General features: G+C 43.1%; 1 long non-coding RNA gene across 1 annotated transcript; it reads right to left on the bottom strand.

Moving 5' to 3' along the window:
- Positions 1 to 455: 455 nt before the first annotated feature.
- On the bottom strand, positions 456 to 5,065 carry LOC124606374. Its single transcript, XR_006978700.1, has 2 exons — positions 4,792 to 5,065; positions 456 to 587 (listed from the first exon to the last, which is right to left on the bottom strand). It is a non-coding gene; the product is annotated as an uncharacterized LOC124606374 (long non-coding RNA).
- Between the last annotated feature and the right edge of the window lie 15,465 nt (positions 5,066 to 20,530).

A 20,530-nucleotide genomic window follows, 5' to 3' on the forward strand; every position in this document is an offset into this window, starting at 1 on the left:
GTAACATGAATGCTATCTAAGATTTTACATTTACTCGAATTCATAGTACCAGAGGTACTATTAATGTGGTTACTCACAAACTATGGATAAGAAAACGTTTTGTAAAAGGATTTGAAATCAGCACAACTAACTGAGTAAGAATCACCGCTTATATTCATTTTGACATCAAAAAATTTAACTTCGTTAACCATCTTAGGTACTGGAAGGAAGGGCATGAGAAGGTAGCCAATGGATAACTGTCAATAAACAGATTCACTTTATGACAAAGAAAACATCAGACAGTAAAACATGAATTTATTTAATATAATGTTTATTATTATTACCCATATTTAGTAATGATTTCCTAAAAACTGGGGAAATGGAAGGATATGTCGGAGGAAAGCAAGTTTCAAGGAATAAAACTTTAAAACAGTGAAACAATTGGCAAAACGAAAACCACAAATAAATGAAGAGAATTCTTTTAAAAAAGTGTTACATGTATTACTTACATTATAAATAACTGTACAAAATTTATTTACATATAAAAGCTTCCACTTTTTCCATTCTTTTGAAATGTTGTCGTCCACATTAAGAATGTCCCCAGCCACCTGGAAAAGACACAATTATAAGAAATTTCGAAGAAAGAGCGCTCCAGTAGTTCTTTCAATGTAATCTTTTGTTTGCAGCATAACCTTAACGAGACTTTCACAACCTCACGGTGTGTGATGTACAAATAGTGACTAAACCAAATGATTTTCGGCAGGACGGTAGACACAACTAAGTCTCCCACAGTTATCTGTGAAAAAAACGCCTGTAAAGAATTTGAGATTGCTCATAGAAGTGTTTGACCTTGAGGAATCTGTTACTGATTTTTTTAGTTATACAACCAAATTAGTGATAATAGTAACTAGTGATTAATCTAAAAGTCTTTGTGAAACTTGGAAATATGTATTATCTAGTATTATCAACGTGCAAATCTTTTCTTGTTAACGGTCCATTAAGATAATACGGCTGTTCCTTATGTATGAGTTCATAATATTAATTAAAGTTCCAGTGGATGTGTTTATCAAGAGATATGACAGAGGAAGTATTCCGATTTCCCGCGACAATAACCCCCTCCTAAGTTTGCTAATTAACTACAAAATCAGAGTCCTCAGTCATTAGTGGTATAAGAATGACTGTTATCTGTACAGATCCGCTAAAATTATATTGACAATATAGGTTCAAAATATTATCTTCCGCGCACCAAAATCAATGGCAATAAAGATAATGCTTTGGTTCAAGCAAATAGCATTTATTATCGGAAAATGTCCGGAACATAGCACTTCCCGGAAATCTTCGCACTAAGGGTTGCTCCAAAAAATGTAAGACATTTAACTCAATTAATTAACGAAAAATTTTGTGAAGCTAATAACTCACTAATATGAGGGTTCGCTATTAGAAACCGATACATGATTCGTTGGAAGCATTTTTTAATAATAGAATACAGTACGTTATTCCGAGAGCCGAATATTCAACAGAAACCAAGGAAAAATCGGGTGTACCGCAATGAAAGGTATTAGGAAAAGTATGATTCTCAATACACATAAAAGCGTTAATATGGCTTTCTGAAAAGTAATGCCTCAGAATTTATTATGTGAAAACAATTAAAGGTTTTAAAATATAAAAACATTCGAAATCTTTATTCTTCATGCCTACAAATTTAGCAGCCATGTGCCTCTAGAGTTCTCCGAACTGTAGCGTGTAACATGGCAATGCATAACGTGACACAGATCTACATAGGGAGAAACGATCACTATGGCCAAATAAGGAAAATCAGAGCTCGTACGTTGGTTCTTTTCTCGCTATATACGAGATTGGAATAATAGAGGCTTGTGAAGGTGTTTCGGTTAACCCTCTGCCAGGCACTTAAATGTGATTTTTAGAGTATCCGTGCAGATGTGGATGTAGAACGCTTAAAGTGGAAATTGTGAGCAGTTGTCGGTGAAATTTATACAGTGTCCATCCAAAAAGTTCCCGGCGTATAATCGACATCAGCATAGTAGCTGCGGAGACAGTTTGATTTAACAACAGTAAACAACAGGTGTGCATTCGATCAGGCAGTTGTAGCAGACAGTGTTAAGTAGAGGACGTGAGGCCTAATGTCTCAATGTTGTTGGGTCACAAATCGCAATGGAGCAAAACCAACAATTAAAGACATTGTCCAGAATGTATTGAAGAATAGTAAAGTGTGTGCAACGTTTGACACCATACTTTGACTCCCGAACAATAACAATGAGTAGTGGTCGCTTTCGACAACTTGACTGAAACGAAAGAAGTTGACAGAAATTTTCTGGTAAAAATCATCGCCTTAGACGAAACTTGCTGTTCTCAACACGAATCTATGACAAAACCAAAAGTGCAGAAATCGACAGCAAGGGTCAACGCTTTGACTGCATAATGGACATTCAAGCAAATGTGACCTCCGAGTTGAATAACACCGCAAATATGGACTTATTACACAGCTGTGTACTTGAGTGGGGAGAGATACCGTTTATGAATCCCTCCCGAAACTTCTTGAACTGACGGGACAACAATAAACATACTAACAGTAACTCAACTAGTGGTTTTTCTACATTTGCTACAGTGGGGAGGGGTGGTTTGTGTGTTCTCCTCCCCTGATGGCGAAATAGTGATTTGCAGCAAGAAATTAAGTCCATAGAAAAAGACGGGGTCGTAATTCGGCAGCTGTAAACGTATTTGCAAAAAAGTCACCACGTGGTGAACTATACTCGTTCAGGATGCACTTTAGGGGTTTGTTTTAGGTCCTCGCCCTATCATACTATGTTGTTACACATTGTAGTCCTTGCGCGTATAAGTGATTGCAAAAACTTCTGTTCCTACTGGAAATTTTAAGTTTTATGAGCGTGCTTCTCTTCAAGATCGATGACGTGACAGGCGAATAACAGTCTATGTCATCAAGCTGTTATGCACACCAAAGGAAATTAAAGTGAGAATGCCCGAAATAGGAATGTAGAATAAGTCATTCCATACTGAATACGGGTATAATGTGTCAACGACTGATGGCCTAGTTTCGTGTTGTACTACAAATCACTGCTTTTTGAAACTTATTATCCCGAAATTTAAAAGTCTGAATCTTGGAAGCATATTTGCTAAGATGTTAAATAGAGCCATTGCCAATTCCAGGAGTCCTGATAGGATTGAGGATCACCATCGCCATAAGCATTTAAGGCAGCCCCTGAACATACGGCCTACGATGAAATAACGAACACCAGAACCATAGCTACTGGTTACTCTTATTTTGATAGCTATTAAGGAGACTTTACACATTCACACGATTAATTACATAGGGAGAAAAGCAGTTCAAAATGAGGTATTTCTGTGACACTTTTGGCGATCAAATCGTATTGATTTAAGGGGATGGAGAAGCAAGATAACTGACAGTACCACTTGCCTGCAGCTACAAACGCACACTGAACGACGTATTCTTTTGCCCAGCTACCTGAACTGTAGACTCTTGCCTGGCAACTGTGATTCTCTACAGAAACTGAAGACTTTTTCTGTAGTTACTTAAATACGTTGATTTATGAAATCCACAATCCAGTTCTTTAATATGGTATGAAGGCGAACCAGTATCACCAATGGAGTATGTAACATGTCTGTACACACGTAAACAGTCTGCACTCAGAGTGTTTACAGTGAACAGCCTTGTTAAATATGCTGATGCGAACACTCGTTCGCTTTTGAATGAAATTTTGTCTGGCAATACAAGATCAGCCAGAATGTTACTGTAGTGGGACTGATATTGGCGTAATGGAATGCCGAAACCAGTTGCCTCTGGAAAAATGTTGCCGTTCGTTTGCTAGTTGTAAACGATGTTAATGTGAATTTGGTTGACGAGTTCACAGTTTATGTTTGAACGTAATTTTGTAGCAACAAAATTAGTTTGAACCTGTAGCGACGTGTTAGTTCGCCAATAAAATTCACATTAATATCGTTTGGCTGTAGATGGCACGCTGCTATGCAAGAACGATGAAACCCCCTCTCGTGATCATGGCAGTTCTGCTTCAACTATGGGCTTCATATTTTTGTTTCGGATACCCTAGCGGCGTAATTTGGACATATGACGGGGAAATTTCGATGTGTACCAGAACTACTGACAATTCCCTCCAAACTACAAAATAAATAGCAACGTACATTTACTTTCTCGGTGTGATGATTAAAACTAATGACTATGTCGTTGCCGCCATCATTTACAGGGATAACGAACGGGTGGGCATAATAAACATTCAGAGTTTTAGAGACATCTGTGGTTTGCAACAGTAAAGCACTCCGTCTTCAGGCCACAAATGGCCCATCGTGACCATCCGACCGCCGTGTCATCCTCGGTTGAGGATGCGGATAGGAGGGGCGCATGGTCAGCACACGGCTCTCCCGGTCGTTATGGTGGTTTTCTTTGACCGGAGCCGTTCGGTCGAGCAACTCCTCAATTGGCATCACGAGGCTGATTGCATCCCGAAAAATGCCAACAGCACATGGTGGCCTGGATGGTCACCAATCCAAGTGCCGACCACGCCCGACGGTGCTTAACTTCGGTGATCTCACGGGAACCGGTTTATCCACTGCGGCAAGGCCGTTGCCCCTTTACAGCAGTAAAGTTGCTAATATTTTTGAGAGAATTGACTATAAAGTAACCAAAAACGTTATTAGTTCGATGGGCACTGGCGTCGTTCTTCATCTTAAACATTGACAGTTCTCTTTAAGTAAGCTCACTAATTAGAGTTATAAGTAGACTCCCAAGGTGATACGTACCTCATGCCATGTAGACCCTCCTACACCTGCTGCCGACTAGCACCGTTCCGGACCCACACCTCTGCTGCATCTTGATCATCTCTGCGGTAATTTTTGGCTTCTCCCAGGGCCACCTCCAGGCTGCCGCGGGGGCGACGAGTGTGGCCGTAGCCACCAACACGAGCAGCAGTACCAGCAGCGTGCGTGTCCTCATGGCGGCGGTGGTGAGCGTGCGAGTCTGTTGCGGCTGCAGAGCGGACGAGAGGCGGCTGTCCCATAGTGTCGCGGTAGGCAGCTATTTATCTGCCTGCGCTGTCGTCATCTCCGGAGGCGCGGGGATGCACGGCGGCCACATGTGCTGGACGCAGGTCGGAGGTCACGCGGCCGGGGAAGAACTGCGCCGCGCTATCTCTGACATGAGACATGAGCTGTCCTCACAGGAGTTTTTTCGCGTAGCGAAATATGAGATGTCGATCAGTCTCGCGTAAGTAAGAGATAGTGATGGCGCACTATTCGCGCAACTTTCTTAACGTCTATGTCAGTAATAATTCTTTCGCTTCAGCATGCGGAACTATTAGCAATTTATTTAAATTAGTACTGTGCACGACACACATCATCCCAGAAAATAACGAATATTTTCTGAGAATCAATAGTAATATAAAAACTCTTTAGGAGGCACGTGCTGTCAACGAAAACGTTCTTTAAAACGTAGCAGATACAGGAGAGTCTAGGTCCCTTTAAGATGAAGGTAGCATCTTTTAAAACCCTTCTGTTGTACATCCTCTACAATATTGCTTGTAACCGCAATCTTCTGTACGAAACGCAAAATAATTGGACAGAGCGCACCTACTGTTCTGAGGCATCACTGGTGGTATACAATGAGCTAAAAAACGTCATCGGATACCTCCTAATATCGTGTTAGACGCCATTTCGTCCGGCGTGTGCAGCAACCCGACTTGATATTGACTCAACAATTCGGTGGAACTTCCCTGCAGAAACAATGAGCCTTGCTGCCTCTATAACCGTCCATAATTGGTTAATTGTTCCGGTACACGATATTTTACACGAACTGAGCTCTCGATTATCGGATGATCTGACGATCTGCGTGGCCAAATCACTCCCAAACTGTCTAGAATAATTTTCAAATCAGTAGCGGAGAACTGTCGTACAGTGACATGATGCATTGTCAGCCACAAGAATTCCATCGTTGTTTTGGAACATGATGCCCATCGATGGCTGTAAATGGTCTCCAAGCAACCGAACAACACCCATTTCCAGTTAATGACCGGTTGAGTTGGCCCAGAGGACCCAGGAAATTACAAATAAACAGCCCGCACCGTTATGGAGTCACCACCATCTTGCACAGTGTCTTGTTGTCTTCTTTGGTCATGGCTTCGTGGGGTATATGCGTCATGGAACGCTACCATCAGCTCTTACCAACTGAAAGCGGCGCTCATCCGACCTAGCCATGATTGTCCAGTCGTCTAGGCAAACCGATATGCTCACAATGCCAGGAGAGGCGTTGCAGGCGATGCCGTGTTGTCAGCAAAGGCATTCGCGTAGATCGTCTGCTGCCATACCCTATCAATGCGAGATTTCGCTGCACCGTCATGACGAATGCGTTCACCCTACCTCCCACATTGATTTCTGAAGTTATTTCACGCAGTATTCCTTGTATGTTAGCACCGGCAACTCTACACAAATGCAGGCCATTGTGACTGAGCGGTTCTAGTCGCTTCAGTCCAGGACCGTGCTGCTGCTACGGTCGCAGCTTCGAATCCTGCCTCGGACGTGGATATGTGTGATGTCCTTACGTTAGTTAGGTTTAAGTAGTTCTAAGTCTAGGGGACTGATGACCTCAGATGCTAAATCTCATAGCGCTCAGAACCATTTGAACCTTTTTTTTCTACACAAATGCCGCTGCCCTCGGTCGCTATGTGAAGGCCTCTAACCTCTGCGTTACCATGATAAGAGGTAATGCATGAAATTTGGTATTATCGGCAGTCTCTTGATACTGTGGACCTATGAATATTGAATTCCCCAACAATTTCCCAAATGGAGTGCCTCAAGCTTATAGTTCCGACTACCATTTCTTGCTCAAAGTCTATTTATTCCCGTCCTGCGGCCATAAGCACGTCGGAAACCTTTCCACAAGACTCACCTGAGTACCACGGACTGCTCCGCGAATGCACCTCCCTTTTATAGCTTATCTAAGCGATACTGCCAACGCCTGTGTATGTGCATATCGCTGGCACATGACTTCTCTCATCTCAGTGTAATACGTACGGCGTCAACTGTGCGATGGCATATGTCATTAGTTAAAAGCAGTAAAATGTCGATTCTTTAAATAATCGTGCTCGCATCTACGAAACGGCTCCAAACCTCTGATTACTTTACAAGGGAATTAGTGCCATAAACATCTGATGTTAGGATGTAGGTGAGTTCAAATTTACAATAGGTTTGAAATTATCCTTGAAGTTTGTTGGAAGTCGCTTACCGCACTCGTTATGAAATAGTAGATCAATGTAGGGTGCGTAATTTTCACTTTGTTCGAAGCAAAAACTAGTATTCCACTCATTTCAATTTTTATGAACTCGAATCTCCTGAGCTATGTGTCCTCCTACGATATAACTTTGCAGATATATTCGCTGGTATAAGCGTACACTGTCTGCAAAATGTGTTGCGAATAGCGTTATTAGTACAGAAGTAATAACCAAAACGTCATGCCTTATGCTGAAGTTTTACTGCACGAATGGCGAAAATGTAATGAGCGACAACCTTTTTTTCCATCATTTTGAGTGGTGGGGTGTCAGCGAGAAAAGCTTTCGTGAAGGTTTCAAATTATGTGTAAAGTTCGTTGGAAGACGCAAAGTGCTCTGAATCTCAAATACCGGAAGTCCATAGACCGGCTGTTTGCCCGCCTTGAGTAAAGCTGCCTCGAAACATATTCACAGTTTCTAATAGTATTACATCCACTTGTCTTATTGTGCTACACTTTTAGCGTAACATTATTTTCGTCAGTGAGTTGGTTATGACAACATTTTAAATTTTTAAATTCCTTCAGTATTGTAACAACTGAAACGGCTTCTGACATCAAATGTAACAGTTGTGTTACTAAATGTGACACTTCTGTCACTCAATGTAACTGTGTTTTCTCTTTTGATGCTGTCAATTGTCAGGATGAGCATTCTAAAGCATTCTGTCAGGGTGAAAATATTAAATAAATTAACTTTTCTCTCTTAACATGTGGGCAGGGTGGGTTCTCCCTTGGCTCGGGTATGAGGTCGAATGAAACATTTTTACATAAGATAACTTTTATTGAAAGTTTCGTACAACTGTATCTTACTGGGACGTTCTGGTTCGGAGAGCGGCAGCCGTGTCGTTTGCGTAGCCTTCTGCTGCAACAGCGGCGGCGGCGGCGGCGGCGGCGGCGGCGTCTGATTACGCGTAGCGGTGTGTATCTCGCGTCGCCGTCTCGCCCAGCTGACCGGAGACGCGCAGCGCGAGGTGGCCCGTTTAATTATTGCGAGCGACGTCGTGCATCGGATGGTGATACCTTGAATGTGGCGTCCCAGTGTTTCTCTTCTCTAAGCGGCCGCGTGTGTTGTGCGTCGACCAGCGGAGCGGCGCGGCGCGGCGGGGGAAGGCCAGTGTCCCGAACTCGAACCACGGACTCCCGCTTGCCAGTCTTCGGCTGTCAGGTCTTCATCCCAGCTCACAGGTGACTACTGATGTGAGGCCGTCTCCTTCCCGTCCTCACGAGTCACCCGGGTACGTAAAAACCAGACTTCAAATATCTTTTAACTTCTGTCTTCTGGCGCCGCGGCTGCTGCTTGCTATTCCATTACAGCGGCGGACTTGGTGCGACTGTGCATGATGTAGTCTCTTCTTGCATGACGGTCTTCAGCACCGAAACTGACTGAAAACTACTGCTACTCTTCTTTTCTTCCTTCGTCTCTCGTCTTCGTCTCCGTTCCCGTCTCCGTCTTCGTCTTCGTCCCCGTCTTCATCTGTCTTCATCTGTCTTCATCCGTCTTCATCCGTCTACCTCTGTCTTCAACTGTCGGGCACACCGCGTCTCGCGTATTTATTCACTTCAGTTCACTGGAGGTGAACGACTTCACGGCCATTGCCTCTTCTGTCACGTTGAAAAGCTTCTCGAAGAATCTTCTTGACCTCGGTCATTGGCTCTTGGAATGTAGGCGGGGGCCTCTGATCGCATGTGACGACTGAGAAACACGTGAGCCGGTCATTGCCTCTTCCGTCACGTTGAAAAGCTTCTCGAAGAATCTTCTTAACGTCGGTCATTGGCTCTTGGAATGTAGGCGAGGGCCTTTGCTCACATGCGACAACTGAGAACACGTGAGCCGGTCGGGCGATGCCCTGACGGCTGAATCGACAGCGCCCGCTTATGTGGAACTCGCTGACTCCACGGTCATTGTTTCTTCTGTTCTGCCCGCTGAATGCCAGTATGTAACTCTCTAAACTAAACCAAGTTTTCCATTTATATTCTAATTTCTAGTTCACTTTGATTTCACTAATTTATTTACTTAAGTAACACTCAACATTCCTCCACCCTTCGGAGAAATTCGCCCTCGAATTTACCACTCAACATTCCTCCACTCTTCACACGGCAAAAGCACAAACACTGAAAACTCTCGAGTTAGAAGATTACACACGCTTCACATTAAATATGTGGAAAATACTTTATCACTTTACAAAAACACTGTACGGTCATGAATCACATAGTTCTTACATAAATGGTTGTAATAAGTGTAACAAATCTTGATGACAATGAATAAACAAAAAATAGGTTTTGCACTTAGAACATTACATAGCAACAGCTGTTTAATCTACCCTATACTAATGCAAGAATATCTATTCTACAGTATTGTTTATGTTAACAAGAGACTGTTTAATAAAGAATGAAGTACAATAAACAAAATTAATACACTAATGCTCAAAAGTAACTACTGAAGTACATCAGTTAAGAATGTGGTATCCAGTTAACAGGGATTTGATGAAGTGGTATATTATTATTTGGCTTATTTTTTCGTCTTAAATAAAAGAAAACTGTACAAAGCAGAAACACCAACACAAAGGTTCCAGATATACCCGTTTCTAGCATTATAATTTTAGTTTTGTTCACCTTTTAATTGTAAGACATGTTGCATCATAACATTGGCATCAATTTTGCCTTGCTGTGATTTTATGACTTCAGAAGGGAACTGTCAAGGGAGTCATTGAGGTAGGATAGGTTTTGTGTAGGAAATGCTTGCATGGCGGTTTCTGAAAAAAGCAAACAACATGGTTATAGACCTTCGAACCTAGTAAAAACAACAATAAAGAAAAGAGGAAATACATTGTTAACTACAAGATCTACATGTTTCTACGTTCAACTTTTCTTTCTTAAAAAATAAACCATTATAATTTATTAATTATTTACATTTGTATACTGTCCATAGTCTACTAAGATTCAACTAGGACATTCGCACCCTTGAACGAAGATTGTATGGTGCATGTCTGTATGTTGTGCTGGCGTGGCCACTCTTTTTCCTTTACGGGAACTTCCTCCACCCTTCGGAAAAGCAGACACTATTGTTGAAGGAATTACATCTGGAGCGCCCTTAAAAGGTTTTAAACGACTTGCATGGACAATGGTAGTTCGGGTGGGCAGTTGCAATTTAACGTTGACTGGTGACGTGATCTCAATAATTTGATAAGGACCTCTGTAGTTTGTTACAAATTTCTTCGTTTTTCCTTTAGCTATGTAAGGAGTTGAAAGCATAACCCACTGACCGATTTTGTAATTTGGATATTTAGCTTGGGTATTACCTAATCTTTCCTGTCGTTCCAAAGCCTTTGTATTAGATTTTTGAACCTTTTTCCATACATCCTTCATCATTCGACTGAAATCTCTTACTGTTTCTCCGACTTTTCCGTTTTTCTGCCTGATTACATCAAAAGGGGACGGCATTTTTTTCCCATAGACCACTTCATAAGGTGACATGCCAGTTGCTTCATGCGTTTTGGCGTTGTATACCGACACGATTATTGGTAAATACGTATCCCAATTAGAATGTTGTTCGTTAATATAATAACTAAGCATCTTGCCAATTGTCCGATGAACTCTTTCTGTGCGCCCGTTGCACTGAGTGTGTAATGGAGTTGTGCGTAATTTGCGTATTTTTAATAAGTGGCATAGCTGTTTCATTAATTCAGACATAAAATTAGATCCCTGATCTGTGATAATAGCTTCAGGTACGCCAAATTTAAGTATCCAGTTGTTAACTAAAGCTTGGGCAACTGTATTTGCTTGCTGATCTGGGAGACTCACCATAGCTAGATAGCGTGAAAAGTGATCGATAATTGTAAGAACATACTTATTACCAGCAGGTGTTTTATGAAATGGCCCGTAGAGATCGACTCCGCAGATTTGAAATGGACATGAAGCCTCGGGGAGCCTCTGTAAGGGTATTTTTGAACGAGAAAGTTCAGCTCTTTGTGCGCACGCAATGCAATTACGAACGTACTGCGCAACATCCTGCTTTCTGGTTTGCCACCAAAATCGCTCTCCTACTCGTCTTTCGGTTGTCCGCTGTCCACCGTGTCCTGCAAGGATATGATCGTGGGCCTCTGCCATTATTTCTTGTCTAAGGTGTTGGGGAACAACAATTCGCGGTCCAAGTTTTGTTTTACGGCATAATACACCATCTTCAAAGCAAAATTGTTTTTGAGTTGCGTATTTTTTACATTCTGTATCCTCATCTTGTGCCTTTTTCCAGTCCTCAGTATCTCGGCCTGTTGCTTCCAAAAGTGCTATTTTCCGACTTAGGCAATCTGCATTCGTGTGTTTTTTGCCTGGTTTATGGATAACTTCGAAATCCATTTCGGAAAGACATAGGGCCCAACGGGTAAGACGACTAGATGGATCCTTTAATCCAAGCAACCATTTTAAAGCTGCGTGGTCTGTAATGACCTTGAATTTCCTACCATACAAGTAGCATTTAAAGTATTTGATACCATAAATAACACTTAACAATTCTTTCTCTGTTGTGGAATAATTTCTTTCTGCCGTTGTTAGTTGTCTCGAAGCGTAGGCTATGGGGTGTTCCGCGCCATTAATATTCTGACTCAAAACAACTCCTACTGAATGACCACTTGCGTCACAGGATAAAATAAATTCTTTGTTATAATCTGGGTAGGCTAATACTGGACTGTGTGTTAACTTATCTTTAAGGGTTTGAAATGCAGATTCACAATCTTCAGACCAATGAAATTTTGCACCCTTTTTCAATAATTGGGTTAAGGGTCGGGCAATTTCAGCAAAATTTTGAACATATTTTCGGTAATACGATGCGAGACCAATGAAACTTTGTACCTCCTTAACGCGTTGTGGTGTTGGGAAGTCCTTAACTGCCGAAATTAATCGAGGATCTGTTTTAATTCCTTTTTCACTAATGACATGCCCAAGGTATGTAACCTCTGTCAATGCAAAACTACATTTTTCCATATTTAATGTTAATTTGGCCTTTCTAAGTCTCTGAAAAACATTACGCAGACGCACAGCATGTTCATTAATGTCTCTGGAGAATACAATAATATCGTCTAGATATACACAACATTGCTGAGTTTTGAGTCCTCGCAATACTCCGTCGAGTAGTCTTTGAAAAGTTGCTGGTGCATTTTTCAAACCGAAAGGCATTCTTTTAAATTGCCAGTGGCCTCCAGGGGTAGAAAATGCTGTTTTATGCCTATCTTCAGGTGCAACTTCCAATTGATGATATCCGCTACGTAAATCGATTGTTGAAAAGTATTTACTGTTACCCAAACTGTCAATGATATCTGTAATGTTTGGAAGAGGATAAACATCTGAGATAGTTTGTTTGTTAAGGTGTCTGTAGTCACAACAAAATTTATATCGTTTCGTACCGTCGGGAGACTTCTTTGGAATAATTACAATATTTGAATTATAAGGCGAATCAGAATATTCTATAATTCCATCTTTTAGATGCTGTTCCAAAAATTCATCCAGTACTGGCTGTAAGTGATGCGGAACTCTATAAGGCTTCCTATAAACTGGGGGGCTATTTCCTGTTGGGATCCTATGCTGTGTGATGTCTGTTGCTGGCAATGGTCCTTCTGCATTAAATAAATCTTGGAACTCAACTAAAACTGCTTCTATCTTGTCTCTATTCTTTCCTTTCAAATGCTCAATCTTCTGGCGCAATGCGGTTTTATAGGCGTCTTGTTTCTGACCATCATTAATATCTGACCAAATGAAATCTTCTTCTTCAAAAGTACTGACTGTAGCCACTAATATTCCCTTATGCAACTCTTTGTCCTCCACTCCGAAATTGTCAATATGTACCGGTACTTTTCTGTCTCCCTCAACGTCTTGAACCCGTACAACACTCCTACGTACAAAACAATGTGATACATCTAATTCCTCATTTTCCTCTAAAGGCTCTATTAGACACACTGTATCTGTAGGTACTTCGTGGTCAACGGTCATCCAGAGAAGTTTTCCTGAGCCAGATGGTATCTGATCCCGCGAATCAACCTTCAAGGACGTTGCACGCAGTATAATTGATTTCGCCTTCCGGTTAGGGAAATCTTGCGGCAGAGGGCCCTTTGCAGCGGTGTCACCTAGCTGAAACACTATTCCGCTAAGTTCTACAGTTTGCTGTCTGAGGTCGATTTTAGCGTGATGTTTATTCAGGAAATCCAACCCTAGGATCGCGTCGTACCCGTCAGTTACCTTTGTTACCACTTCTACCTCTTCTTGAAATTGTACACCGTGAATATAGAAAATCAGTGATGTACATCCTAATGACTTAACTGTACCTCCTCCTACTCCACTCAATCTATACCTTGCAGGGTCATATTTCTTTTCTCCAATACATTCATTACTTACTATTGATACGTTTGCGCCTGTATCCACCAGTATCCTTGCCTCTTTATCCTGTATGGTAGCAGATAACCAGCATTCCGCCTTCACATTCGCCTTAATGGCATGAAATTTTATTGGGAACGCCTGGCGGCGGCTCCGACATTCCCGTTTGAGTTTAACTGATTTCTATTTCCAAAAACTTTCTTAGACCTGCATTCCTTGAATGTGTGACCTATTCTTTGACAATTAGTGCATTGAGGTTGTCTGCAGTTTTTTGCTATATGTCCGTGTCGATCGCACCTAAAACATCGTACTCCTGCTGAAAATATATTTCGCTTCTCCTTGTATCTGGTGGCAATGTCAATTTCTTCAAAAGCTGTCGCCACAGATACAGCTTCTGCTAAATTTTTAGGAAACTCTGCCCTGACACGACGGGACGTTTCAGGAGGTAACCCACGTAACAATGTATCCAGAGCTCTATTTTCTGCCTCTTGTAAAATAACTTTATTTGCTTCATCACTAGTTGTCAACTGATAGGTGTTAATATTAACTTTTCGAATCCTATCTACAAAGCTTTCTAACGACTCGTTTTGCCTCTGAGTGATAGTGTTTAACTGTTCCCTATAAAATCTACAGCTGTTCTGTTTTTGAAAACGTTTAAGCAATCCTTTCTTCAATTCCTCAAATGTTGGAGCATTCCGTAATTCTTCATGGTATAAGACGTGTGCTTTAGCCTCTCCAGTCAATCTTAACTTTGTCATTTGTAAGAGCTGTTCATCTGACCATGATCCTAACTTTGCAGCTGCTACTAAATCATCAAAAAAGGCTGTTATGTCCTCGCCAGGTTTACCTGAAAATGGAGTTACTAAGGCTGCTGCTGAGGAATCTAGGGTGGGAGGGATTGAACTGGTTTGCCTAACCTCACACAACTGCTTAAATAATGCCTTATTATCATTTTTAAGCTGTGCTATTTGATTAACTAAGCTCTGAATAGCTTCATCAGTAGAAACCGCTTGTGGTGCTGACTCTGACTTTGTACGATTTCGTGTCATCATTTTACGAGCTATTAGTTACACAATCTTACTACACTGAATTTAAAAGATGTTTAAATATTTCCGACAAACTCTTAAAATCATGAGAGAAAATACACTTCTAAATAAAGAAAATATTACGACTGCTATGCAAACCTCTATCCCTTCACACATTAAACAATACTAACTGTGGACCTTTAGTGATTGTCATTCACACCTCATATTGAGCCAAGGGTTTTTTCTCTGACACCAAATGTAACAACTGAAACGGCTTCTGACATCAAATGTAACAGTTGTGTTACTAAATGTGACACTTCTGTCACTCAATGTAACTGTGTTTTCTCTTTTGATGCTGTCAATTGTCAGGATGAGCATTCTAAAGCATTCTGTCAGGGTGAAAATATTAAATAAATTAACTTTTCTCTCTTAACATGTGGGCAGGGTGGGTTCTCCCTTGGCTCGGGTATGAGGTCGAATGAAACATCATTTTTACATAAGATAACTTTTATTGAAAGTTTCGTACAACTGTATCTTATTGGGACGTTCTGGTTCGGAGAGCGGCAGCCGTGTCGTTTGCGTAGCCTTCTGCTGCGACAGCGGCGGCGGCGGCGGCGGCGACGGCGGCGTCTGATTACGCGTAGCGGTGTGTATCTCGCGTCGCCGTCTCGCCCAGCTGACCGGAGACGCGCAGCGCGAGGTGGCCCGTTTAATTATTGCGAGCGACGTCGTGCATCGGATGGTGATACCTTGAATGTGGCGTCCCAGTGTTTCTCTTCTCTAAGCGGCCGCGTGTGTTGTGCGTCGACCAGCGGAGCGGCGCGGCGCGGCGGGGGAAGGCCAGTGTCCCGAACTCGAACCACGGACTCCCGCTTGCCAGTCTTCGGCTGTCAGGTCTTCATCCCAGCTCACAGGTGACTACTGATGTGAGGCCGTCTCCTTCCCGTCCTCACGAGTCACCCGGGTACGTAAAAACCAGACTTCAAATATCTTTTAACTTCTGTCTTCTGGCGCCGCGGCTGCTGCTTGCTATTCCATTACAGCGGCGGACTTGGTGCGACTGTGCATGATGTAGTCTCTTCTTGCATGACGGTCTTCAGCACCGAAACTGACTGAAAACTACTGCTACTCTTCTTTTCTTCCTTCGTCTCTCGTCTTCGTCTCCGTTCCCGTCTCCGTCTTCGTCTTCGTCCCCGTCTTCATCTGTCTTCATCTGTCTTCATCCGTCTTCATCCGTCTACCTCTGTCTTCAACTGTCGGGCACACCGCGTCTCGCGTATTTATTCACTTCAGTTCACTGGAGGTGAACGACTTCACGGCCATTGCCTCTTCTGTCACGTTGAAAAGCTTCTCGAAGAATCTTCTTGACCTCGGTCATTGGCTCTTGGAATGTAGGCGGGGGCCTCTGATCGCATGTGACGACTGAGAAACACGTGAGCCGGTCATTGCCTCTTCCGTCACGTTGAAAAGCTTCTCGAAGAATCTTCTTAACGTCGGTCATTGGCTCTTGGAATGTAGGCGAGGGCCTTTGCTCACATGCGACAACTGAGAACACGTGAGCCGGTCGGGCGATGCCCTGACGGCTGAATCGACAGCGCCCGCTTATGTGGAACTCGCTGACTCCACGGTCATTGTTTCTTCTGTTCTGCCCGCTGAATGCCAGTATGTAACTCTCTAAACTAAACCAAGTTTTCCATTTATATTCTAATTTCTAGTTCACTTTGATTTCACTAATTTATTTACTTAAGTAACACTCAACAGTATCTATCTGAAATAACAAGATCATATCACTGTTGCTCCCGGTACGTGCTAGGTAGGCTACATGCACCTGGGAATTGGTGACCGTGTCCCGGTTTACCAACTTAATAAGAAAGATAATAAATGAGTAGTTTGAAGAACATGTCCTACTCGAACCTCCGCGGGGACCAGCCTCACAACCCACGACTGCAGCCCCCTAAGCGGCTAATCCCACGCGGCACAGCCTCAATGCATTTGGCAAAACGTGTAACGACATGCCTCTCAACAGCGAGTAGTTCACCTTCCGTAATGTTCCCACATGCATTGACAATGCGCTGACGCTTGTTGTCAGGCGTTGTCGGAGGATCACGATAGCAAATATCCTTCAACTTTCCCCACAGAAAGAAATCCGGGGACGTCAGATCCGGTGAACGTGCGGGCGATGGTATGGTGCTTCGACGACGAATCCACCTGTCATGAAATATGCTATTCAATACCGCTTCAACCGCACGCGAGCTATGTGCCGGACATCCATTATGTTGGAAGTACATCACCATTCTGTCATACAGTGAAACATCTTGTACTAACATCTGTAGAACATTAGGTAGGAAATCAGCATACATTGCACCATTTAGATTGCCATCGATAAAATGGGGGCCAATTATCCTTCCTCCCATAATTCCGCACCATAAATTAACCCGCCAAGGTCGCTGATGTTCCACTTGTCGCAGCCATCGTGGATTTTGAGTTGCCCAGTAGTGCATAATATGGCGGTTTACGTTACCGCTGTTGGTGAATGACTTGTCGTCGCTAAATAGAACAAGTGCAAAAGCTCTGTCATCGTCCCGTAATTTCTCTTGTGCCTAGTGGCAGAACTGTACATGACGTTCAAAGTCGTCGCCATACAAGTTCTAGTGCGTTGAAATATGGTACGGGTGCACTCGATGTTGATGTAGCATTCTCAACACTGACGTTTTTGAGATTCCCGATTCTCGCTCCGTTTGTCTGCTACTGATGTGCGGATTAGCCGCGACAGCAGCTAAAATACCTACTTGGGCATCATCATTCGTTGCAGGTCGTAGTTGACGTTTCACATGTGACTGAAGACTTCCTGTTTCCTTAAATAACGTAACTATCCGGCGGACGGTCCGGACATTTGGATGATGTCGTCCAGGATACCGAGCAGCATACATAGCACACGCCCGTTGGATATTTTAAGCACAATAGCCATACATCAACACGATATCGACTTTTTCCGCAATTGCTAAACGGTTCATTTTAACACGAGTGATATATCACAAAGCAAATATCGTCCGCACTAGCGGAATGTTACGTGATTCCACGTACTTATACGTTTGTTACAATTACAGCACACTCTATCACAAAGCGAAAAAAGTGGTCCAACTAAAACATTCATATTTCTTTACTTACTACACGAATATGTAGTAAAAATGGGGGTTCCTATTTAAAGAAACGCAGTTGATATCCGTTTGACCTATGGCAGCGCCATCTAGCGCGCCAGCCATAGCGCCATCTGGTTTCCCCCTTCAAGGTAGACGATTTTCGTTCTTTGTAGTTTTTTCGTTTGATGCTTATTTCGTTAGATATTTGGCCCGATCACTATCAATTGACCACCCTGTATGTATATATACATATACCTATATATATGTGTGTATTAGGGTATTAGGGACTCTCCCAGTCTTCACACACACACACACACACATTAAAATTGCTACACCAAGAAGAAATGCAGATGATAAACGGGTATTCATTGGACAAATATATTACACCAGAACTGACATGTGATTACATTTTCACGCATTTGGGGTGCATAGATCCTGAGAAATCAGTACCCAGAACAACCACCTCTTGCCGTAGTAACGGCCCTAATATGCCTGGGCATTGAGTCAAACAGAGCTTGGATGGCGTGTACAGGTACAGCTGCCCATGCTGCTTCATTACGATACCACAGTTCATCAAGGGTAGTTACTGGCGTATCGTGACGACCCAGTTGCTCGGCCACCATTGACCAGATGTTTTCAATTGGTGAGAGATCTGGAACATGTGCTGGCCAGGGCAGCAGTCGAACATTTTCTGTATCCAGAAAGGCCCGTACAGGACCTGAAACATGCGGTCGTGCATTATCCTGCTAAAATGTAGGGTTCCGCAGGGATCGAATGAAGGGTAGAGCCACGGGGCGTAACACATCCGAAATGTCCACTGTTCAAAGTGCCGTCAATGAGAACAAGAGGTGACCGAGACGTGTAACTAGTGGCACCTCATACCATCACGCCGGGTGATACGCCAGTATGGCGATAACGAATACACGCTTCCAATGTGCGTTCACCGCGATGTCGCCAAACACGGATGCGACTATCATGATGCTGTAAACAGAACCTGGATTCATCCGAAAAAATTACGTTTTGCCATTCGTCCACCCAGATTCATCGTTGAGTACACCATCTCAGGCGCTCCTGTCTGTGATGCAGCGTCAAGGGCAACTACATCCATGGTCTCCAAGATGATAGTCCATACTGTTGCAAAAGTCGTCGAACTGTTCGTGCAGATGGTTGTTGTCTTGGAAACGTCCCCATCTGTTGACTCAGGGATCGAGACGTGGGTGCACGATCCGTTGCAGCCATGTGGATAAGATACCCGTCACCTCGACTGCTAGTGATACGAGGCCGTTGGAATCCAGCACGGCGTTCCGTGTTACCCTCCTGAGTTCACCGATTCCATATTCTACTAACTGATATTGAATCTCCACCTAAGCGAGCAGCAATGTCGCGATACAATAAACCGCAATCGCGATAGGCTACCATCCGACCTTTAGAAAAGTCGGAAACGTGATTGTGCGCATTTCTCCTCCTTACACGAGGCATCACAACAACGTTTCACCAGGCAACGCCGGTCAACTGCTGTTTGCGTATGAGAAATCGGTTGGAAACTTTCCTCATGTCGGCACGTTGTAGGTGTTGCTACCGGCGCTAACCTTGTGTGAATGCTCTGAAAAGTTAATTATTTACATATCACAGCATCTTCTTCCTGTCGGCTAAATTTCGCGTCAGTAGCACGTCATCTTCGTGGTGTAGCAATTCTAATGGACCGACTGATTAAAACTACATTAAATTTCATGTGGGCTTGATGTCGTTGTCGCAGCCAAATTAAAGTGTTGTGTACGTGTTAATGTTGTAACTGTGTGTGTGTTTTGTGTGTGTGTATATACGTGTTTCTGAACTGAATCAGCTGGAGAAACAATGCATTAAGTTATGTTAAATCGTTTGCTAAACATTCCAGATACTGAGTCGAAGGAAATTATTACTGATGAACACATTTTCTTTAATCATCTCTCCTAGGAGTGGAGCGGGCTGTTCGACTCTCTGCCCATGAGGTAGCCGCGGTTCTATTCAGCCAAATATCAGACAAACTGATAGTGGGGCAGGTGGAGAACACGAACTGAGAATAAATGGGACCGGATTGCCATATCCGGCATACGCCTTACATCGAAAGAAAACCCGCCGAAAACCTTGGCCGAAACCGAGGGACTGGAACCACATTAATTTTTACTGTCACATTTGCTGTGTCGTCTGAAGAAGAACAGCCAGGAAAAAAGTGCTACAGGCGGAATGATGCGAGGTGGTGCCAGTGCGACAGAGACTCGCCACTTGCGCGAGTTCCACCAACGTCACGGGTGGCGCTGAAGATGAAGATAACGACTTCGCCTCTGCCAGTTACCTGCCTAGTACAGTTTTCCCATGACTGGACGAGAACGGACTGAAGCCTACTTGGAAGACAGAAGAGCAGTTCTCGCCCACTTGGTTACAGATCATCGTCCAGGGCCGACTTAGACAGGGAGCATTGAACTCTTAGAAGTGAGCAGAGAATTGTTGTAAATTGCATTTGCTATGTACTGTGAAGTTTATCTACGATTATTTGCACTTAGTCATTGAGGGCGCCGTGAGGTGTTCAAAATGGTTCAAGTGGCTCTGAGCACTATGCGACTTAACATCTGAGGTCATCAGTCGCCTAGAACTTAGAACTAATTAAACCTAACTAACCTAAGGACATCACACACATCCATGTCCGAGGCAGGATTCGAACC

Source organism: Schistocerca americana, chromosome 3, assembly GCF_021461395.2.
Source record: "Schistocerca americana isolate TAMUIC-IGC-003095 chromosome 3, iqSchAmer2.1, whole genome shotgun sequence".
NCBI classification, from domain to species: Eukaryota; Metazoa; Arthropoda; class Insecta; order Orthoptera; family Acrididae; genus Schistocerca; species Schistocerca americana.